Source organism: Grampus griseus (genome assembly GCF_964374135.1).
Source record: "Grampus griseus genome assembly, chromosome: 2".
In the NCBI taxonomy this organism is placed as follows: Eukaryota; Metazoa; Chordata; class Mammalia; order Artiodactyla; family Delphinidae; genus Grampus; species Grampus griseus.
Window position 1 is genome coordinate 66,545,020 of NC_139018.1, and position 26,674 is coordinate 66,571,693.

Sequence of the window (26,674 nt, forward strand, 5' to 3'; positions counted from 1 at the left end):
AAACTGCAGAGTCCTCCATTGCCTCAATCACCCTGGCTGCTGGCCTGATATGAATATCCAGGGCAACCTTGGAAGCCAAGGATGGAGTGGGAACTCCACCCCACCCTCAACTGAGGCTGCCAGTGAGATTTTACATCATTCAGAAATAACCTTTCCTTGATTAAGGGATCAACTTCCTTTTTGTTAATCCAATGAGGCTTCAGGTTTATGTTACAGCTGTTTGTTATACTCTAACCAATATACTTAACTTCTCTAAACCTCACTTGTCTCTTCAGGATAATTCTAGTACCTACCGTCATAGTGCTGTTAAGAGGTTTAAAAGACAAGCAATGAATATAAGGTATGCTAATGCATAATGCCTGGCAAATGGTAAGTGCACAATAAAGGTTCATCATTATTATTCTATGAAACCTGTTGTTAATTATTGTTGTCTGTTATGTATGATATAATAGAAGGCTCTCACACACAGTAAGATGCCCATTCCTTGCTGCCTGAAATTCCACCATTCCTTTCTATAAATCAATGTCCTCTCCTTTAAAGAGTAACTTGCCCAGTTTTAATTATATGATTAACATATTTATATGTTTACTGCAAAAAAAATCTATAAAATACAGAACTTATAAAGAACTAAATATTGATCATCTATAAATCCTGTCATTCAGAGATAATCACTGCTAGCATTTTGGCATACTCCCTCCTAGTTCTTTATCTATTATTATAGGAGTACATATATATAATACACACACATATATAATCAAATTAGGAACAATACTAAACATATAGTTGCTTTTTTCACCTTACATTTCATCTTAAACAGTTTGCCAGTATGCAAATATACTTTGAAAAGATGATATTTGATGGGTGCTTATGGGCATACAACAATTTATTTAACTATTACCTGGATATATCACACTTTAACCATTCTTTACTGTAACACATTTTTGTCATTTCTACCAGAATAAATAATTGTAGAATCAACCTCTTGTATGGAAATCTTTGCCTCTCTGATTATTTTCCCTTTCTGCTTTCATTTTCCTTTACCTGGGCCCATAAAAATAGCTTTTAATCCCACAAATGATATAATAACTGATACTTATTTCATCTTGATCTATGTTTTATCTTTGCTATTTCTTTTGTTTTTCTTGTAGTTTTAAAACAAAAATGCACTTGGAAAAGTTCATACATCTTTTCTCTGAATGCTTCATGTTAATATATTTATCAAATTGTTTTATTTGCAGAAAGAAAACACAGGGCTATATTTAAACTGTGAGAGTTAGAGGCAAAAGGAGTTCTGAGAGAGGGGAAAGGGACAGGAAGTGGATGTGAGATTAGAGATAAGATCTCTGCCTATCTCAGAATTTCACATCAAGGGAAGTCTCCTCTTCTCCTGTTGTTCCAACCGTCACCAGTAGATGAGCTACTGTAGTCCTTCCTTTTATACTCAATCAGATGCAAAAAGAACATGAAACATTAACAAGCTAGGAACCTGCTTAATTGAGTTTTTGCTGAGCATATAGATAGCAGTAACACCAAAAGTAAACAATGGCACCAATAAAATGTAATCCTTGCATTGGACTCTTGTTTATTGAATGGCTTTGGTCAGTGTCTATAGATAAATTAATAATGATTCTAGCTTCCTCTGTCTCTAGCAGCTAAATCAATGCTCACTCTTCAGGTCAAGAAGATGCAATATTTCTACACTACATGGTATCTTGGCAAAATGTTTGGATATGTGTAGGAATGTAGGTTTCAGACTTCCTGGAAGGTTTCCATGAATCATAATTTTATATTCTCACAGATGGTATGGACCATGTAAGTCTGCAACTGGCATGGAGTGTGCAGCAGAGTCATTTTCTAAGATAAATGCTCTTTTATCTCATTTGCATTTACTTCTGAATTGTTATCTATCCTCTTGGGTGAAGGACTAGTCACAGATATTTATTGGAATGACTGTGTCGCTCTGCTTCCCCCTCAAGCTTCCATCAAAGTGTAACATTAAAATAATGGACATGAACTCAACCTTCAAGATGGAGAAGTAAGATGTGGAGATCACCTCCCTCCCCACAAATACATCAGAAATACGTCTACATGTGGAACAACTCCTACAGAACACCTTCTGAACGCTGGCAGAAGACCTCAGATTTCCCAAAACATATATATATATATATTTTTTCCTTTTTCTCTTTTTGTGAGTGTGTATGTGTATGCTTCTTTGTGTGATTTAGTCTGTATAGCTTTGCTTTTACCATTTATCCTAGGGTTCTTGTCTGTCCATTTCGTTTTTTGTTTATTTGTTAGATTTTTAGTATAGTTTTTAGTGCTTGTTATCATTGGTGGATTTGTTTTTTTGGTTTGGTTGCTCTCTTCTTTCTTTTTTTTTTTAATTGATTTAATTTTTGGTTGTGTTGGGTCTTTGCTGCTGCAGGTGGGCTTTCTCTAGTTGCAGCAAGCAGGGGCTACTCTTCATTGTGGTGTGTGGGCTTCTCATTGCAGTGGCTTCTCTTGTAGTGGAGCACGGGCTCTAGGCACGCAGGCTTCAGTAGTTGTGGCACATGGGCTTAGTTGCTCTGTGTCAAGTGGGGTCTTCCCAGCCCAGGGCTTGAACCCATGTCCCCTGCATTGGCAGGCGGATTCTTAACCACTGTGCCATGAGGGAAATCCCTCTCTTCTCTCTTTCTTTCTTTTTTTTAAATTACTTTTTAATTTTTAATAATGTTTTTATTTTTTATTTTAATAACTTTATTCTATTTTCTTTCTTTCTTTCTTTCTTTCTTTCTTTTTTTCTCCCTTTTCTTCTGAGCCATGTGGCTGACAGGGTCTTCCTGCTCTGGCCGGGTGTCAGGCCTGTGCCTCTGAGGCAGGAGAGCCAAGTTCAGGACACTGATCCATCAGAGACCTCCCGGCTCCACATAATATCAAACAGTGAAAGCTCTCCCAGAGATCTCCATTTCAATGCTAAGATCCAGCTACACTCAACTACCAGCAAGCTACAGTGCTGGACACCCTATGCCAAAAAACTAGCAAGTCAGGACCACAACCCCACCCATCAGCAGAGGCTGCCTAAAATCATGATAAGGTCACAGACACCCCAAGACACACAACCGGACATGGTTCTGCCCACCAGAAAAATAAGATCCAGCCTCATCCACCAGAACACAGGCACAAGATCCTCCACTAGGAATCCTACAAAACCCATTGAACCAACCTTAGCCACTGGGGGCAGACACCAAAAACAAAGGGAACTACGAATCTGCAGCCTGAGAAAGGAGACCCCAAACACAGTAAGTTAAGCAAAATGAGACGACAGAGAAACACACAGCAGATGAAGGAGCAAGGTAAAGACTCACCACCCCAAACAAATGAAGAGGAAACAGGCAGTCTACCTGAAAAAAGAGTTCAGATTAATGAGGGTAAACATGATCCAAAATCTTGGAAATAGAATAAATACAGAAAATGTTTAACAAGGACCTAAAAGAACTAAAGAGCAAACAAACAATGATGAACAACAGAATAAAAGAAAGTAAAAATTCTCTAGAAGGAATCAATGGCAGAATAACTGAGGGAGAGGAACGGATAAGTGACCTGGAAGATAAAATAGTGGAAATAACTACCACAGAGCAGAATAAAGAAAAAGGAATGAAAAGAATTGAGGACAGGCTCAGAGACCTCTGGGACAACATTAAATGCACCAACATTCGAATTATAGAGGTCTGAGAAGAAGAAGAGAAAACGAAAGGGACTGAGAAAATATTTGAATAGATTATAGTTGAAAACTTCCCTAATATGTGAAAGGAAATAGTCAATTCAAGTCCAGGAGGCAAAGAGAGTCCCATACAGGATAAATCAGGAGAAACACGCCGAGGCACACATATTAATCAAAAATTAAACAAAAAGAAAAAATATTAAAAGAGGCAAGGGAAAAACAACAAATCACATACAAGGGAATTGCCACAAGGTTAACAGCTGATCTTTCTGCAGAAACTCTGCAAGTCAGAAGGGAGTGACAGGACATATTTAAAGTGATGAAAGGGAAAAAACTCCAACTAAGGTTACTCTACCCAGCCAGGATCTCATTCAGATTCGACGTAGAAATTAAAACCTTTACAGACAAGTAAAAGTTAAGAGAATTCAGCACCACCAAACCACCTTTACAACAAATGCTAAAGGAACTTCTCTAGGCAGGAAACAAAAGAGAAGGAAAAGACCTACAATAACAAACCCAAAACAATTAAGAAAATGGTAATAGGAACATACATATCGATAATTACCTTAAATGTAAATGGATTAAATGCTCCAACCAAAAGACATACACTGGCTGAATGGTTACAAATACAAGATCCGTATATATGCTGTATACAAGAGACCCACTTCAGATGTAGGGACACATACAGACTGAAATCAAGGGGATGGAAAAAGATATTCCATGTAAATGGAAATCAAAAGAAAGCTGGAGGAGCAATTCTCATATCAGACAAAACAGACTTCAAAATAAAGACTATTACAAGAGACAAAGAAGGACACTACATAATGATAAAGGGATCAATCCAAGAAGATATAACAATTGTAAATATTTATGCACCCAAGATAGGAGCACCTCAATACATAAGGAAAATGCTAACAGCCTTAAAAGGGGAAATCGACAGTAACACAATCATAGTAGGGGAATTTTTTTTTTTTTTTTTTTGTGGTACATGGGCCGCTCACTGTTGTGGCCTCTCCCATTGCAGAGCACAGGCTCTGGACGCGCAGGCTCAGCGGCCACGGCTCACGGGCCCAGCCACTCCGCGGCACATGGGATCTTCCCGGACCGGGGCACGAACCCACGTCCCCTGAATCGGCAGGTGGACTGTCAACCGCTGCGCCGCCAGGGAAGCCCCATAGTAGGGGATTTTAACACTCACTTTCACCAATGGACACATCATCCAAAATGAAAATAAATAAGGAAACACAAGGTTTAAATGATACATTAAACAAGGTGGACTTAATTGATATCTATAGGACTTTCCATCCAAAAACAACAGAATATACTTTCTTCTCAAGTGCTCATGGAACACTCTCCAGGATAGCTCATATCTTGGGTCACAAATCAAGCCTTGGTAAATTTAAGAAAATTGAAATCATATCAAGCATCTTTTCTGACCACAACGCTATGAGACTAGACATCATTTACAGGAAAAAATACAAACACATGGAGGCTAAACAATACACTACTTAATAACCAAGAGATCTCTGAAGAAATCAAAGAGGAAATCAAAAAATACCTAGAAACAAATGACAATGAAAACACGACGACCCAAAACCTATGGGATGCAGCAAAAGCAGTTCTAAGAGGGAACTTTATGGCAATACAATCCTACCTCAAGAAACAAGAAAAATCTCAAATAAACAAACTAACCTTACACCTAAAGCAATTAGAGAAAGAAGAACAAAAAAACCCCCAAAGTTAGCAGACGGAAAGAAATCATAAAGATCAGATCAGAAATAAATGAAAAAGAAACAAAGAATAAAAAAGCAAAGATCAATAAAACTAAAAGCTGGTTCTTTGAGAAGATAAACAAAGTTGATAAACCATTAGCCAGACTCGTCAAGAAAAAAAGGGAGAAGTTTCAAATCAATAGAATCAGAAATGAAAAAGGAGACGTAACAACTGACACTGCAGAAATACAAAGGATCATGAGAGATTACTACAAGCAACTGTATGCCAATAAAATGGACAACCTGTTAGAAATGGACAAATTCTTAGAAAAGCAAAACCTTCCGAGACTGAACCAGGAAGAAACAGAAAATATAAGCAGACGAATCACAAGCACTGAAATAGAAATGGTGATTAAAAATCTTCTAATATACAAAAGTCCAGGACCAGATGGCTTCACAGGTGAATTTCTATGAAACATTTAGAGAAGAGCTAACATCCATCATTCTCAAACTCCTCCAAAATATAGCAGAGGCAAGAACACTCCCAAACTCATTCTACGAGGCCACCATCACCCTGATACTAAAACCAGACAAAGATGTCACAAAGAAAGAAAACTACAGGCCAATATCACTGATGAACATAGATGCAAAAATCCTCAACAAAATACTAGCAAACAGAACCCAACAGCACATTAAAAGGATCATACACCATGATCATGTTGGGGTTATCCCAGGAATGCAAGGATTCTTCAATATACGCAAATTAATCAATGTGATACACCATATTAACAAATTGGAGGAGAAAAACCATATGATCATCTCAAGAGATGCAGAGAAAGCTTTCGACAAAATTCAACACCCATTTATGATAAAAACTCTCCAGAAAGTACGTATAGAGGGAACTTAACCTCAACATAATAAAGGCCATATATGACAAACCCACAGCCAACATCTTTCTCAGTGGTGAAAAACTGAAACCATTTCCACTAAGATCAGGAACAAGACAAGGTTGTCCACTCTCACCACTGTTAATCAATATAGTTTTGGAAGTTTTAGCTACAGCAATCAGAGAAGAAAAAGAAGTAAGAGGAATCCAAATCAGAAAAGAAGTAAAACGGTCACTGTTTGCAGATGACATGATACTACACATAGAGAATCCTAAAGATGCTACCAGAAAACTAGGAGAGCTAATCAATGAATTTGGTAAAGTAGCAGGATACAAAATTAATGCACAGAAATCTCTTGCATTCCTATAGACTAATGATGAAAAATGTGAAACAGAAATTAAGGAAACACTCCCATTTACCATTGCAACAAAAAGAATAAAATACCTAGGAATAAACCTACCTAAGGAGACAAAGGACCTGTATGCAGAAAACTGTAACACTGATGAAAGAAATTAAAGATGGTACAAACAGATGGAGAGATATACCATGTTCTTGGATTGGAAGAATCAACATTGTGAAAATGACTCTACTAACCAAAGCAATCAACAGATTCAGTGCAATCCCTATCAAACTACCACTGGCATTTTTCACAGAACTAGAACAAAAAATTTCACAATTTGAATGGAAACACAAAAGACCCCAAATAGCCAAAGCAATATTGAGAAGGAAAAATGGAGCTGGAGCAATCAGGCTCCTGGACATCAGATTATACTACAAAGCTACAGTAATCAAGACAGTATGGTACTGGCACAAAAACAGAAATGTAGATCAATGGAACAGGACAGAAAGCCCAGAGATAAACGCATGCATATATGGTCACCTTATCTTTGATAAAGGAGGCAAGAATATACAATGGAGAAAAGAGAGCCTTTTCAATAAGTGGTGCTGGGAAAACTGGACAGCTACATGTAAAAGAATGAAATTAGAACACTCCCTAACACCATACACAAAAATAAATTCAAAATGGAGTACAGACCTAAATGTAAGGTCAGAGGAGAACATAGGCAGAACACTCTATGACATAAATCACAGCAAGATCCTATATGACTCACCTCCTAGAGAAATGGAAATAAAAAAAAATAAACAAATGGGACCTAATGAAACTTAAAAGCTTTTGTACAGCAGAGGAAACCATAAGCAAGACCAAAAGACAACCCTCAGAATGGGAGAAAATATTTGTAAATGAAGCAACTGACAAAGGATTAATCTCCAAAATTTACAAGCAGCTCATGCAGCTCAATATCAAAAAAACAATCAATATCAGAAAAACAAAAAACCCAATTCAAAAATGGGCAGAAGACCTAAATAGACATTTCTCCAAAGAAGATATACAGATTGCCAACAAACACATGAAAAGATGCTCAACATCACTAATCATTCGAGAAATGCAAATCAAAACTACAATGAGATATCACCTCACACCAGTCAGAATGGCCATCATGAAAAAATCTACAAACAGTAAGTGCTGGAGAGGGTGTGGAGAAAAGGGAACCCTCTTCCACTGTTGGTGGGAATGTAAATTGATACAGCCACTATGGAGAACAGTATGGATGTTCCTTAAAAAACTAATAATAGAACTACCATACGACCCAGCAATCCCACTACTGGGCATGTACCCTGAGAAAACCATAATTCAAAGAGAGTCATGTACCACAATGTTCATTGCAGCTCTATTTACAATAGCCAGGATATGGAAGCAACCTAAGTGTCCATTGACAGATGAATGGATAAAGAAGATGTGGCACATATATATAATGGAATATTACTCAGCCATAAAAAGAAATGAAATTGAGTTATTTGTAGAGAGGTGGATGGACCTAAAGTCTGTCATACCGAGTGAAGGAAGTCAGAAATAGATAAACAAATACCATATGCTAACACATATATATGGAATCTAAACAAAACAAAACAAAAAAGGTTCTGAAGAACCTAGGGGCAGGACAGGAATAAAGACGCAGATGTAGAGAATGCACTTGAGGACACGGGGGGGGAAGGGTAAGCTGGGACGAAGTGAGAGAATGGCTTGGACATATATACACTACCAAATGTAAAACAGATACCTAGTGGGAAGGAGCTGCATAGCACAGGGAGATCACTTCAATGCTTTGTGATGACCTAGAGGGGTGGGATAGTGAGGGTGGGAGGGAGATGCAAGAGGGAAGAGATATGGGGATATATGTATATGTATAGCTGATTCACTTTGTTATAAAGCAGAAAGTAGTGCACCACTGTAAAATAATTATACTCCAATAAAGATGTTAAAAAATTAATAAAGTAAAATAACGGACACACGTCTGCCTTTCTGTCTTCACACAAAAGATGGTCACTCTCAATAACATCGTCTTCAAATAAAAAGGGCAACAATAGGAGGTACAATCAAGGTCCCAGCAGGAAACAGATGGCATACTCAAATTAGAGTAATTCACGGAGGGCTTAATGGAGGGACTGTTTACAAAGGTGTGGGCAGGATATACGGAAAACACAGTGATAGTATGATGCTCTATGCCTAGTAAACAGTGGGGCGGTGACTGGCCCTAGGCCTGAAGGGGTCAGTTACCAGAGCCAGAAAGGACAGAATCATGTGGAAATGTCTGTATTGAATTACTTAGTTTAAAAACTGAAGTAATGTTAGCTTACAGTATTGTCTTAGAATATTGTATTAGGTTCAGGTATATAAAGAGTGATTTGATATTTTTATAGATTACATACCATACCAAGTTATTATAAAATGTTAACTATATTCCCCGTGCTGTACATTACATCCCTGTGATATACTTATTTTATAATGGGTAGTCTGCACCTCTTAAGGCCATTCACCTGTTTTTCTCACCCCCACCCCTTTCTCCTCTGGTAACCACTAGTTATCTGTGAGTCTGTTTGTGTTTTGTTATAGTTTTTCATTTGTTTTGTTTTTTAGATGCCACATACAGTAAACACTTATAGTACTTGTCTTTGTCTGACTTACTTCACTAAGCATAATACTCTCCAGGTCCACTCATGTTGTCACAATGGCGAGATTTCATTCTTTTTTATTGCTGAGTAATATTCCATTGTGTGTGTATGTGTATATGTATATATAAAACATCTTCTTTATCCATTCGTCTGTCTATGGGCATTTAGGCTGCTTCCATATCTTGGCTATTGTAAATAATGATGTGAACACTGGGGTGCCTATATCTTTTTGAATTAGTGTGTTCACTTGCTTTTGATAGAGGGATGTACCCAGCCCTGTGTGACCCTGAGGAATAAACACCCTGATGTCACTCAACTCTCTGCCCTGATCTCCTGCTGTGATTGCCTTGGCAGAACCCAACTTGAAGCCAGAGAATGGAATAGCCATACAAGTCACTCTCACAGGGCAGAGAGCAGGAGAGAGTGGGGGAAGGTGAAGAGTGAACATGGAGAGATGCATGGAAGATAGCTGGCAAAGAAGAAAGACCAGAACTCAGTGTGGATGTGCCAGTAAGAGACATCTATGAGACATCAAGACAAGGGGTCAGGGAGGCAGGGCATCTACGACTGCAGTTCAGGCCAAGGCCTGAGGTGGAGACACACACTTAGGACTCAGCACATAGATGCTTTTTAAAGCCACGGCGCTGAAGGCGATCATGAGCGGGTTGTGGAGGCAGGTGAGATCCGTGGGCAGAGACCTAAGTCTGTCCTAGCAAAGAGGCTGTAGGGAGAGGAAAGCTCAAGGGGTGTAGAACGTGGAGGGCAGGTGAGCAGAGTGAGCACCGGAGGGAGAGAGGACCCAAGGGCCAGCATCACAGGAGGCTCATGGGTTGACTTGGAGGAAACATGAGACATGGTGTCATTGGCGACCTTGCTGCGTTGTGGTGGAGACTGAGGGCCCAGGGCTTGACTGCAGAGCTTGGCAGAAGGAATGGGAGCGGGGGATGGAGAGTATGAATGTGAACAACTTTTTTGAGGAGTCTGTGCTGCAAAGAGGGGGAAAGAAATGGGAGGGAGCAGCAGCAGGAGAAGTGCAGTCAAGAACAGTCTTTTTAATCAGAGAGATAACATTACGTTTGTATTCTGATGAGAATAATCCAGAAGAAAGAGCCAAAACGATGGTGGAGGAGAGAGAGGGGACTATGGCAACAAGATGCTCCCAGGCCCCCCGTGTTAGGGCAGCTGCCACTCAGTTCCAGCCAGTTGGGGCCAGATCTCTGGTTTCTCTAAGAGAAGTCAGCAATTGACTTAAAAAATCAATCAAACAAACATGAAGTCTCCTGATATTTAAATGATGACAACTAATTAAAAAAATTTTTTTTAATTCTCTGAAGCCCAAACAAAACTCATCAGCAGGCTGCCAGTTGGCAACCTCTCCTATACGGCAAAGCTTTATCTCTTCCACGGTTACCAGGTGTGGCCTCCTGATTTAGGGACCTTTGAAGGACACTTGCTGTATGATCTCTAAATTCTCTCAACTTGTAAGGACCCCTGCGGAGGTGCTTGGCCAGGGTGAGGTTAATGATACAGTCACTGTCCCCTTCGTAAAGGGCAGCGGAACTGAGGTTGCCAGTGCGGGCTGCACATCCTATACTTAGCCCTCATAGTTAATACTTAGGCTTCACATATGCCCTTTACCTCCTCCCACCTCCTGCTCACTAAGGAAACTTACTATTATCTGCAGGCCAATGCAAATAAAGGTCACCAAGAGACACTTTCCAGCCAAACACCGAATGCTGGCATGCGGTAGAAGGGCTGATTGTTTGCAGGTTCCCAGCTAATAAAAGAAATGCCAATCAAAGGGGGCCTCTGCCTGGTCTGAAACTCACAAGGAGCCCTAGCTGTGAGCGATGGCCCCAAGCAGGACAGCGCCTGGACTTCCAAGGATGCCCAGCACTTGCACAGGAAAACTGCAGAGCCTGGAGAGTTAACGGTCCTTCACTGACCCAGGGAGGGCACGGGGCCTGCCAGGCAGGGAGGAAGGAGAGCTGACACAGTCATACAACCTGCCTTCTTCCAGAAGCAAGAGTGAGGAAAGCCACCTTGGGTGGGCGGCTGCGATTTTATACTCTCAAAACTGGTCTTCAGAATAGGGTTAAAATCGTAGACCTCTCCAATTTTCACCATGTGAATAGAAGCATTAAAAATGCTTCTCTGGCCACAGTGCTGGTTTCCCCTAGTGGTGCCTGGCTCTGCCTGGAAGCATAATATCGGCCCCCGAAAAGCTGTATTTTAAATGAGTTCCTCCTATTTAAGAATGAGTCACTAAAGCTTCAATTGGAACAGAAACAGCTTTCATCTCTGAAACATTCTGCTCTCAGTCACCTTTTGGTTCAGTCCTATGGAGAGCAAGACAGGAAAAATGTTCCAAGTATCCTGTCACACTGTGAAGCTATAAAGCATACCTGTTTTCCCCTCCATCCTGCTAAAACCTGCCCAGGGAGAATAAAGAGGGCTTGAGCAGGCTGAGGAGAAGAGAGAGTCCTCCATCAAAAGCACTTTCAAATATCTTCACCAAGGAGGTTAAAATGGTTCTCCCTGCTCCCAGGGAGAAGGAAACTGGGGAAGAATTGATCAAGAGCTCCTTGGTAGGGCAGGATTCTGGAAAACAGAAAAACCAAACAACCATGGACAACATTTAAAACAAAACTAGATAACAAAGTATCCCCATGAACCCCAAAATATAAATGGGTGGAGACAAACCAACACTCGTAAGACCTGCATGGTAGCCCATCTGTGCAGGAGGAAGAAGAGGGAAGCAATGGGGCTTCTGACTTATGGACCCAAGAACAGAAAAACCACAATATAGTCTATAGGTATCACTGGAAAATATGGAGGACCAATTTGAGAACAGCAGCTAAAACTGGGAGGTTTTACCTTCACTAATAGCAAGTGAGTGCAAGGGGCCTGAAGTAAGAAGGACAGAAGGGGCCCCTGTGAAATCAGGGCTCCCTTCTAGGACGGGACCCATACTAGGGAGGAGCTGCTGGGAGTGCAATCAAAATTGAGCAAAATAGGGACAACAGAGCCAAAGGAAAGAGAAAGTTCAGACCAAAGTAGGGGAGGGAAACGGAGCCAAGAAAGCTGAGAGAACAAGCTGCTACATATTTGAAGACTACATAAAATCAACAAAAGAGGGGCTCTGTGAAGTAAGAAACACTTTGCTGAGCCCCCGCCTCATTCTAAAGTTGAGAAAAACTAATTTCACTAAAAATGAGCTATAGAAAAATATCAAGGTAGATACCATACAAATTATCATAAGGAAAAAGAAAATAATGAACTCAATAGCATCCCACAGGCAAGGAAAGCAAGCCAGAAAGACATGTCCACAATATACTGAGAGAACAAACTTGTAACCTAATAAATGAGTTTAAAATGAATTCAAAGACATTAAGAAGATGATAGAAGACTTGAAAAAAAATCAAAGTTAGAAAAACTCAGAAATGAGGTGAGAGAACTCACACAAATTAGAAACAAAAGAGAAAATCATTTCAGAAATGAAGAGTAAACTAGAAGGAATCTAAGAACAAATACACAATAATGCCCTAAGAGAAACAAAATGTGATAAGGAGAAACATTTTAAAAAGCAAAAAGAATCTGGATGATGCCAGATTGTGGGAAACTCTGAAGAGTTCAACAGAAAATGAGAAATACTAAAGATATACAAGGGAGCTTGAATGTATAGGTAAGAGTCCCTTCAGAAGAGAAGCCAAATTGAAAGAAAAAATACTAAAAACTATAACTCAAGAAAAAAAATCTTCTAAAATAAAAAACCATTATATATAGAATGGATAAATAGCAAGGTCCTACTGTATAGCACAGGAAACTATATTCAATATCCTGGGATAAACCATAATGGAAAAGAATGTTATATATATATATATATATATATATATATATATATATATATATATATGTATAACTGAATCACTCTGCTGTACAGCAGAAATTAACACAACACTGTAAATCAACTATATTTCAATAAAATAAATTTATAAAAAACAAAAAATAAAAAACATATATTTGAAATACATACGGAAAAAAACACACTATGTTCCTGAGAATATCAACCCCAAATGATCAACCCAATATGAGGCCGTATCTGGAAGGGAAGGGAAGGAACAGGAAGGGAAAATTGTTTGGGCACCTAGAAAAAATAATACGTGAATTATAAGGGAAAGAAAATGAAATTGCCATTAGTTTTTGTTTTTGTTTTTTTTGCGGTACGCGGGCCTCTCACTGTTGTGGCCTCTCCCGTTGCGGAGCACAGGCTCCAGACACGCGGGCTCAGCGGCCATGGCTCACGGGCCTAGCCGCTCCGTGGCATGTGGGATCCTCCCGGACCGGGGCACGAACCCGTGTCCCCTACATCGGCAGGTGGACTCTCAACCACTGCGCCACCAGGGAAGCCCTAGTTTTTTTTTTTTCCCCACAGCAATGCTTTTTCCCAGAAGGAAGTAGAGTAAGATAGTCAAAGAAAGAAAGTATGAATCAAGGATTTAATATCCAGCAAAACTCATTTTCAAGTATAAAGGGTACAGACAAACTTAGCAACATGCAAGGACTCAGGGAATACTACTCCTAAGACCCTTTCCTGAGAATGAGCTTCGGACAACCAAGATGGCTAGCACGGCACTGATATAAGGACTGACGGTGGACATTACATATAGTATATTTTACCTGTGGAACAAATACTGTGTGAGGGCTAAGAAACACTGTAGACAAAGTGCAACTATGAAAAAATGGGGGAAAGTAGATGCAAATATATGCATAGATGTATATATGTATCTACAGACACATCCCTTTCCTAGCTGTGTTTGCTGAAAAGGCCTAGACACAAAGACTGAGCATCCCTAACACTAGATATGGTTTTAAAATGTAATTTCTCACTAAAAGAACCTGGGGCTCATTAGAGAAATGGTAAATTCCAGGTATAATGTGATGATTTGATATAGATGTGATAATTTGAGTTTCAGTAATAATAAATGCAATGTATTTAAGCAAATAATTATATTTAAATCCATAAGTTCTTAAATAATCTCTTAAAAAATGAATTGGTCAATTTTGAGGTATGACAGGGAACTAATTCATGAGAATTAGTAAATGAAGGGAAAGAAACGCACATTTATCTTTCTTTCCCTACATGAACTATACCATTGATTAATCAATAATAATGAAGAATCTCTTTATAAATGTATTCCAACTAATAAATGGAAAGAAAGGATAGAATTAAAATAGCATCATTTTGCAAATCTAATGAGTTAAAGAATGTACACATTAAGCATCAAAGTTGTTCCTATCATTAAAAGAGAGACAACCAGATATCACGTGCCTCCTATGATCTTACCAAATACCACCTAAAATCTTGCCCAAGTGAGTCTGATCCAGGGTCTGGATCCAGTTGCCAATTTTCAGGAAATACAGAGGACATGGGAACATGTTGCACTGCACCAAGAGACTGCAATCAGCACAATCCAGATTTGGGGAAACTCTAAAGATCAAATGGCCTGGATTCTTGTGTACAGATTTTAAGGAAAAGAAAGGGACAGAGAGGAAATCTATAAGTTAAAAGAGACTTAAAGACACACTGAATTTTTTAAATAAGCAAGACTAAACTATAGTGCTAAGGATGCACATATGCAGGAGAACACTAAAAAACGCAGCAAAGTGATTATAATAAAGTCAGGATATGGTTACTTTTGGGGGGAAGGTGGGACTTCTGGGTGGGTGTATTAGTCAGGGTTCTTCAGAAAACAGAACCAACAATATATTTATAGATACATACATACAAATCTATCTATCTATCTGTCTGTCTATCTATCTATCTATCTATCTATCTATAGATTGATTACAGGAATTGACTCACGAGATTGTGGAGGCCGAGAAGTCCCACGATCTGCCATCTGCAAGCTGGAGAACAGAAAAGCCAGTGGTATAATCCAGCATGAGTCTGAAGGCCTGAGAATCTGGGGACCGATGGTATAAGTCCGAGTCTGAGTCCCAAAGCCTACGAATCAGGAGCTCCAACGTCTGAGGGCAGGAGTGGGTGTCTCAGCTTAAGCAGAGAGCAAAGTTGTCCTTCCTCTGCATTTTTGTTCTATTCAGGCTCTGAATGGACTGGATGATGCCAGATTGGGGGAAACTCTAAAGGTCATATGGCCTGGAATACATAAATTTTAAGGAAAAGAAAGGGATAGAAAGGCAATCTGTAAATTGAAAAGGACTTAAAGACACATCAGATTTTTAAAATGAGCATTGGTAAGGGCAATCTTCTTCACTCAGTCTACTGATCCAAATACTAATTTCTTTCAGAGGCACCCTCCTCACAGACACACTCAGAAATATATCATGTTTTACCCGCTATCTGGACATCCCTTAGCCCAGTCAAGGTGACACATAAAATTAACCATCACAGTGGGTGACAAAGTCCTATTTATTGACTTGACAAGAATGTTCATCTCAGAATAACTGTCATACAATCGTTTTATGTTGTTTTCTGTATCTGTGTTTTATAATAATAATAATATCATATTATTATAATAATAGCCCACCTGAAAGGGCTCTCCACCCTCTGTGGGTGGGAGAAGAGCCTGATGTGAGGTTAGGAGATGGGAGGAATTCCTCTACAATGTTGAGGAAGCAAGCAGGAAGCAAGGTGGCCCTTCCCAGTAGGCTGATGAACCACCAGCACATTTTTGGATTCTCCTTACCACGTGGGAAATATCACTGGACCCTCCTCGAGAGAACTATTAATTAATAATACTGGATAATTATTATTTTTAAGTCAGGAGCTATGCAAAAAGTACTTTAACTCAGGTTAGGAAAGCTCAAACTAATTTCACAGACACCTTTTTTGTTTGTTTGTTTGTTTTTCTGTGTTTTTTTTGTGGTACGCGGGCTTCTCACTGTTGTGGCCTCTCCCGTTGCGGAGCACAGGCTCCGGACGTGCAGGCTCAGCGGCCATGGCTCACGGGCCCAGCCGCTCCGCGGCATGTGGGATCTTTCCGGACCAGGGCACAAACCCGCGTCCCCTGCATCGGCAGGCGGACTCTCAACCACTGCGCCACCAGGGAAGCCCCACAGACACCTTTTGAAATAGGTTGTAAGTGCATGAGGATTGGAAAGGGGGTGTATGACTTTCTGGAAAAAGCGAACCTTGTTCTAGCCCTCACCGTCAAATCCTGTTTCACCTAGAGCTGTGGTCAATTCAACTGAGTGTACTACTGTGCTACGGTTATCTAATTCTTGGTGATTTAAAGACTTTTAAAATCTGTAAAATGGAAACATTTCATCCAATTAAAAAGAAAATTTCCCATCGCAAAAAGCTTATTAGCCACTAGAATAAATGACTAAAGGAAGTTTTGCTATCTCTTTCCCATGACAGCTCACAGAGCCGTCTGCTCAGAGTCCCCCAGGTTCAGGCACACGTGGAGACAGGTCTGACAGATGTCTCTTTGGTGTCTCCCAAGGAGATTATGACTGCACTGTCACTGCCCAGGTGTGATGGCCATCACAGGAAGGCAGAAGAGCATGGCGGCTGGAACACAGACGTGTGTCAGAAAGACTTAAGTTCAAATCCTGGCCTTGGTCACTTACTAGCTCTGTGACATGGGGCAAATTAATTAACCTTTCCAAATGTTTGTTTCCTCATCTATAGAATGAGGGTAGTGATCACAACTATTTCATTAAGTTGTGTGAGAAATGAATGTAATGATGGATGTAAAGGGCAAAATACCTGACACACACAAGAACTCACTAAGTGTGAGCTATTCTATCTTTATTACTATTAACGTCAAGGTCATCACCAGAAGGATAGTCTGTTAAGGAAGAAAATACTTTAGACCAGTGGTTCTCAAAGTGTAGCCCCCAAACCAGCATCATCTGCACTTGGGGACTTCTTAGAAACGCAAACCACCCCCCTCCCTCCAACTCCAGACCTACTGAATCAGAACCTCTGGGGTAGGGCCCAGCGATGTGTGTTTTAACAAACCCTCCAGTAATTCCAGGCAAGCTAGAGTTTGAAAACCATTGATCTCATTCCATCGTCTGTTGAAGCCTCCTGTAAACTTTTGCAGCCAGAGAATTTGAAATTTTCAGGAAGCCTGCTAAAATTTTGTTTTATTGACTGAGCACAATCAACTTGAAATCTAGCCTTGATTCTATCAGCCAGTGATGCTGAAGAGAGAATCCCTGCCTGAAGTCTCACTAGCTTTATAAGTACACTGAAAGCAAGATTGTGGATTGTCATCTATGTGTTCCTCAGCATCTCACACGCTGTCTGACAGGCTGTAGACACTCGATAAATATTCATTGCCTGAACAATGAATGAAGAGTTAGGAGAAAGACTGGAGATGATTATAGCATTCCACCAGCAGATAAGTGCAAATCTAAGGTAATCTAACTTAGGATTTTGCTTTAAAATACTTGCTTTCTAGAACTCAGGGGACAATCATCTCCTTGGCTTAGTCAGCAATGTAAGCATATCTTATTAAAATGTACGACTTCCAACTGAAATTTGAAAAAGGGATCAACAGTGATTTTAAAACCTTTTAAATAACTAAATTCCCACTGAAACTGAATTTGGGGCAGTACTCAGTTAGCCCTTGGATTAAAGAGACAACCAGAAGAAAACAAATGGACAAAGAAGGATTTCAGCTATTGTTTTAAATGCAATTCTGGGGCTAGACCCTGAAAATAAAGAGAGGGAAATTACTTTCTCCCTCTATGTATGTATACACACACACACACACACACACACACACACACACACACACATATATATAATACATGTATATTATAATAGAAGCATAAATGATCCTTTATACCCTGAAGCAAGACAAAAATCCAGATTAATCAAAGGAAAATAAAAAGACTATACTGAATATAATTTATTAAGGCAGGAAATTATAAAAATTTTGTTTAAGAAGGTTTCAATAATTCCAAATTTCAATTAATCTGCCTATCTCATTAAACTAATGTATTTAGAAAGCAGCAGTCATTATCTAGTTGAAGCACCACATCTTCACATAGAAAAATATCTTTTCCTTTAAGATATAGTACCTAAAACTAACAAGTGCAATTCTGGGAGGCACAGGAAAATTAAATGCAGTTTGGCACCCATACACACCTAGTGACTCTACAGAAAAATATTAAAGTGATAAAAAAGTGCCAGCAGCAGTAATGCCAGGATCATCCATATTTATTTTGCTTCTTGTATTTGACCATCTATCAGTGTGAAGAGCCCTCAGTAAAAATGAATGGTTTTATCAATATTCTCAGCAAAACATATTTGGTTTCATCGTTGTAAGATCTACTGCCACCAACCTTGAAAGTTTGGTCTCCTGGCCCGGGGACACTGCCTCTCTTGCAGATCAGTATAATCTGATGAAAAGCATATATTATCTAGAGCAGCTCTATACATTAGAGAAAAAGAAAAAAGAAAACTGGGTGACTGACAGCAGTTCCTTGGTGGCACCTGATGAAATAATGCAGCATTAACTAATGAATTAATAGGGATATTGGACCTATCATTTTTTATTTTGGGATTAGAAGTAATGGAAGACCCTCAGGCACTAAAGAAGCAACATCCATTCATTTGTAAGTAGGTTGAGAAAGATAAGAGACATCCCAAAGAGCTTAACTTACTCTCAAGGAGAACTTACTGACTCATACTTTCATCCGTTCAGTCATTCATTTAGTTCTCTGTAATTCTGTACTTGGGTGTGCCTTTAGATTTACTTTAGTATTTAAAAAGTAGGACAATTGACTTGTCCATTTTTCTCTGCATTCTATTGACTCTCTTTTTGGTGACTGCAAACTTTTCAAGGATTTCCTTCTTGTGAGACATTTAGAAACCTCTCTAATCTTTCTGAAATTAATAAAAATAGTTTAAAAATATTCCTCTTTTAAAATTTGACAATGTTGCCTCCCTTTATTTTTCCACTTAAAAAAGTTACTTATACCCTACAGCAGTGGTTGTTCACAACTGTGATAATGGAAGAAAAACTCAATACTCTTTAAAGAGTCACATGTCTGCTGAATTTTTGCACAGTTAAGGAGAATATAAATTTCTAATACTGAAATTATGGAATTTGGGAGCTGAAGAATATAAAAGGTACCTAAGAAAGAAAAAAATGCTCCAACCTCCACCACTATGTAATGACTCCCAAAGCTCTGTCTGAAGCCCAGTCTCCTTTCTGAGCTCCAGGCTGGACACAGAGCTGCCTTCCTGACACTATCATTCTGATGGTAAAGAGGTTTGCAAGGTCTTCTCACACACACCCACACACACCCACACACACAGCATTTGCCATCATGAATTCATGAAATGGCCTTTTAAGAGTGGGCCTTTATACGGGAAATGAGCTGGCTTCTCCATCTAGAGATAGACTCAGGAGATTGTATCAGCAAACGTCTTCTTCCATGCCTGTTTCTGACGCCAACCAATGTTGCAAATAGCAGATGACAATTCTGATCCTCCCAGATGCTAGCAGTGCAGTTAGGAGCTGTCCTCACTACATGCTCCGCTTGCTGGCTAGCATTTGAAGGAGCAATTTTATTACTTGCTTGGATTAACTGATGAATATACACGCAGAGGTCTTTTTGAGAAACCTTACTTAATAGTTCTGCAGAAGCTATGCATTTGACCCAAAGAATAAAATGGGTAGTCAGTAACTACAGAGGTGTATGCCAATACTTCACTACTGGCTCACTAGCACCTGAGTCTCTTCATTAGGGATGAACCCCAGACCACCAACAGCTGGGCAAAGATGACGAGAGATTACAGGACAAAAACTGAGAGATGGCTGTTACTGCCACAAGCTGGGACCTATCTCTGATGTGTGTATGTAATTCCTGCTGTAACAGGGTCTTTTCAGTTACACATAATACATCCCCTCGTTTAAATGACTGGGATTAGGTGATCAGTACTGTTCCTTTTGCTTTAGCAACCTATAAGATGAAATGTGAACTCACGTAGCCTTGAGGGAAGGGAGTAAGTCAGGCTGTATGATCAAGGCCTAATAAAAACCCCTCAAGACGTTACAATGGTTACACATGCTCCACAGGCACCTGAGACTTAACATGGCCAAAACCAGTTACCATCCTCCTCCTAAAATACCCTGTTTCTCTTCCTACTGCCATCTTTCCATGACTGGTACCATCTGCCCGACCACATCTAGACACCATGTCCTACCATTTCTAAATCCTATTTGATTTACCACCCTGAGTTGTTGGGTCAGATATAGTAGTTGAAAGTGAACATTTAGCAGGTGAGGCAAGTTGAAAGATGGAATGGACCACCGTGAGGAGGCAGGGGAAGTCAGGAGGAGGTGGTAAGGCTCTCTGTCCTTCAAAGAGTCCTAGGTCATGAGCTAACCATTTCCGGCCTATATGGGTGGAGCATGTGTGTCTGGAAGAGATCCAAACTGCATGTCCCCCTCCACAGAGACCCTCTGTACTGACATAGTTTTTTTCAATGGCTTCTTGGTACACTGGTACACCAGAAGCTGTCAGGAAGTCCCCTTGGAGACTGATAATTGCTGCAAGTATTAGCTGGCTGCTGAGAGACTAGTAGTGAGAACTACAGGATGTCATGTTCCATGTGGCACCACCAAAGTCCTGAGAGACTCTGCAGTCCTGGCTACCGTGCTATCTAGCAGAGTCCCAGGGACAGGAATTGAATGCAGGCCTCTCCAGCCACTGCCACCTCCTTCCTCCCTGAATACAGCAGCCACCAGAACACGTGACCTTGAGAAGTGTGAAGGTCAAAGCCAGCAAGTTGAGTTCAAACTAAGCCACTGGTTAAAGAGACAAGCTGGAAAATGACAGTTAGAGAATGGAGATGTGGGGCAGGGAGTCAAAGCACCAGGAAAGTCAAAAGTGAGAAGAGGCAGAGCTGCTCTGGATGAATTCTGAGGACAAAGTGTGAATGCCTGTTGGGATCTTTACCTGCTCCCAGGATTCTGTTATTGGGCAAGCCAAGATCGTTCAGGTGGTTCAGACAGGGAGCAGAGAAGCAAGTTGAGGTGGTTCATGCTCAAAATCCACGATTCCACTGTGTTGTAACAGGTAAGCTCATCTGCGGAGGAAGAGAGACTGGGATGGGTAAGAGATTCCCCAGAACTGTAGATGTCTGAAATAGCCTCTGTGGGAACAGAAAGGGAGTTGACCAGGGACACAGAAGCAGCACCCAGCAACCCCGGGGACCCCGTTGAAGCTGGAAACCACACATTAAGTGTAGCAGCCTTACACTTGAGTGTGTGGTTTCCTACAGTGCTGCTGAGCAGTTTCAGGAGAGGGAGCCAACTGCAGAAGTGATAAAAGCTTTGCCATGAACGAAGTAGGGTACAGTGTTATACAACATAAGGGAGTGAGGGAGAAGCAAATGAACATTTACTGTGTAGGTCTAGATTGGAGAAGAAAAGAAGGTGTGAGGGTTATTTCTGTTTCAACTTGGCTGAGCCACGGTGCCCGTTTATTTGGTCAAACGTTATTCTGGATGTTTCTGTGAGGGTGTTTTCAGATGAGATTAACATTTAAATCAGTAAACTTTAAGTAAAGCAGATTGCCCTCCATAACGTGGGTGGGCCTTAGCCAATCCGTTGAAGGCCTTAATAGAACAAAAGACTGACCTCCCCCAAGCAAGAAGGAATTCTGCCAATACACAGCCTTTGGACTTGAACTGCAACATCAGAGTTTTCCATGGGTCTCCAGCCTACCAGCCCACCCTGCAGATTTTGGACTTGCCAGCCTCCATCAGCATGTGAGCCAAGTTCAGTAAAGGTAACAGAATGTGGGAAGAGGAAGAATGGTAAATTATTAAATTCACAGTTAGGGGAGTTTCAGAGTTTAGATGCAGAGCAGATCTGAATGAGAACAAAGTCAGGAGAGTGGAGGCAGAGAATGAGGTGAGGGGCGTCTGTGGGCTGTCTGCCCACATGCACCCTGAGGCAGTGCACTCAATGAGTGTGGGAGAATGGAGAGAGAAGACTGAGAGCCAGGGTGCCAGCAGACAGGGAGGGCTGCCTGCTCACATTCCAACGGCTCCTTATCACCTCTAGGGAATGGCAGGAAGCCCTTCATGACCTGGCCCTTCGCCCCTTGCTGGCTCACCTCTGCTCAGCCCCAGCCCAGCCCAGCCTCAGCCACCCTGACTTTCTCATCCGTGGTGTGGAAGACTAAACTCTCAGTCTTCAAGCCTTTGCACATTCCATTCTTCTTACCCTTCTTGGAAGGGCAATCCACTCCTCGCCCTCCCCCCACCCCATTCATACTGGCAGCTTCAAATGAAATCAAAAAGAATTCTCACCTTGACAAGCACACCTAATAAACCCAAGACCATCTGGGCAACAGTCTCTTAAAAGGTCAGGAAAATTTCTTCCTATACTCAGTAATTAGCTGTACCTTGAATGAAACAAACTGCACTTGTCTGTGGAACTGCAAGTTCCACAAATCCTTTAAAAACTTTCAGGCTGATCAATCCAAATCACATCCCAGGATTTGAGCTTTCCAGATTTACTGATAATTCAGGTAGCATCAGAGAACTGCATTAATTACTTGCAAAGATGATAACAGGTGGCAACAGATGGACTCATCTCTAAGCTCTTCATTATCTGCAGGCCCTTGCCCATTGCCAGACTTCGAATCTCAATGTTTAGTGCAGAGACATGCTTTCTGCCTTGATTTCTTTTCCTATTCTTGATTTCCCCCACTATAGCCTCTCTTGAACTTATTACTTTATCTAAAAAGTGGTAAATAAAACATGAGCCTGGTTTTAACTTTTAAAGCATAAAGTAGTTCAATAAATAGAGGAGTGGATGGATGTTAATCAATTACAGTTGATTCATGGCTTTCCAACTGATATCTGGATCAGAGACTCTGGCAGTGAACTTTAAGGAACAAGGAGCTCTGATTTCTTTCTTTGGCCTGAGAAAAATTCACCCCTTTGGCTCATTTTCTTCCCTCCATAAAGATTGTATGGTGGTGGGGAAAGACCTTAGGGGACTGGAATAACTCCATTCCAAGTGGCCACCCTTGCATGTTTGCTCATCTTCCCAAACCATTGTCTTAAAGTTCTCCCTAGTAATACAGACAACAGCATCATTACAGAGTCACACTGATGAGCAGAGTTGTCCACAGGTGACCCTTCTTTTTACATTAAGCAAGCTGAAGCTCTTAGTGGCAGACACAAAATATGATTCCTTGCTTTCTTAAACTAAACACTCTCCTTCTTTAATAAACTCCTCATTCACTGTGAAATTGAAAACACAGCCTTTTCCTGATGACCAGATGGCCTAGCAAACTTAATCAATTCAAGCACTCCACACTTCCTCCCCACTACCCTCCACAGTGGGGAAATCAAGAGGCAAACTCCTTATTCCTCCCAGATGCCTACCTCTCTCGAGGGCGTCCCCCAATCTTTATTCTTTAAAAAGAGCAATGGAGTAGGGAGAAAGCAAATATTTCTTTAAAGCTCTAAAATAAATCTTTCAGAGGAGGGTAACAGTAAATGAATAAAAGAAATGAGTCAAAATTATACCTTGACTAATATTTAATTCAACAAGAATGTCACTTACGGTTATTCTAATTTATCTGGTATAACTGTTTCAATTACAATTTCCCTTCAAATTCATATCTAGTATTCCAGACAGTAAAGCAAAGAAATTCTGATGGGTAATGTAGGGCAATGTGAGTAGAATCTTACCTCCATCAGTTGATACCCACTTAATACTATGGACTGTTCCAGCTAATAAAAGCTTATCATGATTCCTGAGTTTCTTTGGGTTTATTTTTCTTTAACAATCTTACCTAGGCGAATTTATTGAACTTCCCAAACCTATTTCTTCTACCCGAGGAAATGGGTACCTTAGGCTTACCAATATATGAAAAAATAAAGGGAAAGAAATTCATATTGGTAAGCTACTTTCCTGCACAGATAAATTGACTACCAAAAGGAATTATTCCCACAGTTAGGTCTCTCACATCATCAGGAAATGTACCCTCTCCTCCTTCCTCAAACCAGTTTTGGAGATGGTGACTAATGTTCTTATTTACATGGGAACTGATATCTCCTTCATTTATTGTTTAAAATAGTAGCATGTTAGGGTTGCTATGAATTGTAAAGGAAAATTAGCTTGCAACAAGGGGTTTTATTAACAGAGTGGTGAAGTGAAACCAAAACTGAAGTGGCAGCAGCTATTCTGCATTTGGAAAATATGGTCTCAGAAAATGTACAAGCAAGTCACATACACACTTGTTTCTAAAAGCTCAGGACACTAAAGCGTTCCCAAAAGCATGGCAATAAAGCCATCATTCAGAAATAAAAGTGGATTATACAGGTTCCCGCCTAAACACTTAGGTGGCATATTTTCCCATCCTTTCAATATTTCATTTGATAAAAAGGCAACTTGACTAAATAGCTCCTGTGTCCTATTCTTTACTAACAGGAAGTGGTTATTATGAATCTTCATTTTTTATATTCATTGTAAAATGTAGTTAATTGGAAGCTTTAGATAAATACAAAAAGCTTGTTTATATGAAAATTCCTCCCTAGAAAGGATAAGAAATCCTCCCGGTTCAACAGAAAACAATTACTCACTAATTCAAGACAGTAAAAACTCTCTCCTCACCATAAAAAGGCATAAACTAATAAAAAGTTTTGATATTTTTGTTTATTGGTGATTTTATGCATACTATTTATAAAAATTGGTTAGTGCAGAGGGAGACTAAATAATGTTAACTGTTTCAAGCAATAGTCTGAATGCTAATTAAAGAGTAAAGAGATAGACTTAGAACAATGTTTTTTCCCTCCACAAAACATTTTAACTAGAGGGTCATAGGATATTTATTTTAAAACTTTCTAATCAGTAAAAGAAACACTTCCTTGGTGCAAAAAAGGAACAAACATCACCCAACATTCCCTATAAATTCTTCAGCAAGGAAAATTGGGCGTAATAGAAAAAAAAGAGCACAGATTTTTGTTCCTAAAATAAACTTTATGCAATCACAGGAAGCACTTAGATCCCTTTTTTTCCTCCTCTTGCAGGAAAATGAAACAATCTCTGGGCCACAGAAAATAACACAAGTTTTAGAAAATCCCTGTGGTGTGAGAGAAAAAAAACTTCAAGTGAATCTCTTCTGAGTCCCATCAATGATGTAAAGGACAACAGATGTTCAAAGACTCAGGTACTTCAACAAGAAGTAATTGATTTGTACTGGTGAGAGTGATGACTCCATCCGAGGTTCAGGAAAACAGGACAGCAGAGAGTCACACACACAACACTACAATCAATATGTCTACACACAACTAGCTCCTGGCTTCATTTTGGCTAAAACAGCAAGTGTAAGAAGAGTAATGATGGCAAGAAGTGCAGAAGAAAAGAAGCATAAGAAGAGGGGAGGAAGAAAAAGTGGATAGGACTATTTTATTTTAGATTGCCAGCAGGTTCCACTAAAAATTAGTAAAAATATGGGCATGCCAATCATGGATGGGGCAATTTAAGAAAAATCAGTTCATAACTGTGGATACATATGGTACATATGCAAAAATTCATACACTGCGATTGGGTAGAAGAAAAAGTTTATAACATTTTCATTAAATTTAATTATAGGTGTCAAGAGAATAATATAATACTTTCTGCCTTAAAAGTACTTTTTCTTAGAATCTCCAGTTATGAGGGTATTTTTGCCATTGCTACAAAGGGCACATTAGTAGGCAAACATTTGTATAATCCCACCATAGACTTATCAGTTAAGTCCTTCTCAGGATGAAAGATCAAAATATAGTTTATACAGAGTAAATCAGGAAGAACTTCAGACTTTATAGAGATTTCTCCCTCTGTGGCTTTAATGTAAAAGGTGATTCCACAAAATCTTTTTAACACCATCTATTTGGGCTGTGACATTCCACGACCACACCTTGAATTTAACAGGTCAGAAATAGGATAATAAAATAAGTTGCATTCAATAGATTAAAAATGTAGTTTCACATGACTTTTTAGACTGTTGGGTTTTGGCAACAGCAACTAGGCAGAATGAACTGCTAAATCATTTACGGTGCCAAAATACACATTTCACTTCCTCATGCTCTTCCATCACCCTTCTCCAGCCCTGGTTCCCTTAGGGAGCTCTTCCTGTGATGGTTTTCCAGCTGGTCTCCCTATTTTCCCAGATTTTGTTACTGAATTCCCCTCCCTCGTATCCCCAGCCCATCACCATGGCCCTCATTTCCTACATGTGGCTGGATCAACCTTTTAAAAACATGGCTTCCATAAGTCACTTCCAGAGTCAAGAACTTATGAGAGCCAGTTTCTTCGTTACCTGACAGAGATAGCTGACACATACATGCACAAACACGTATG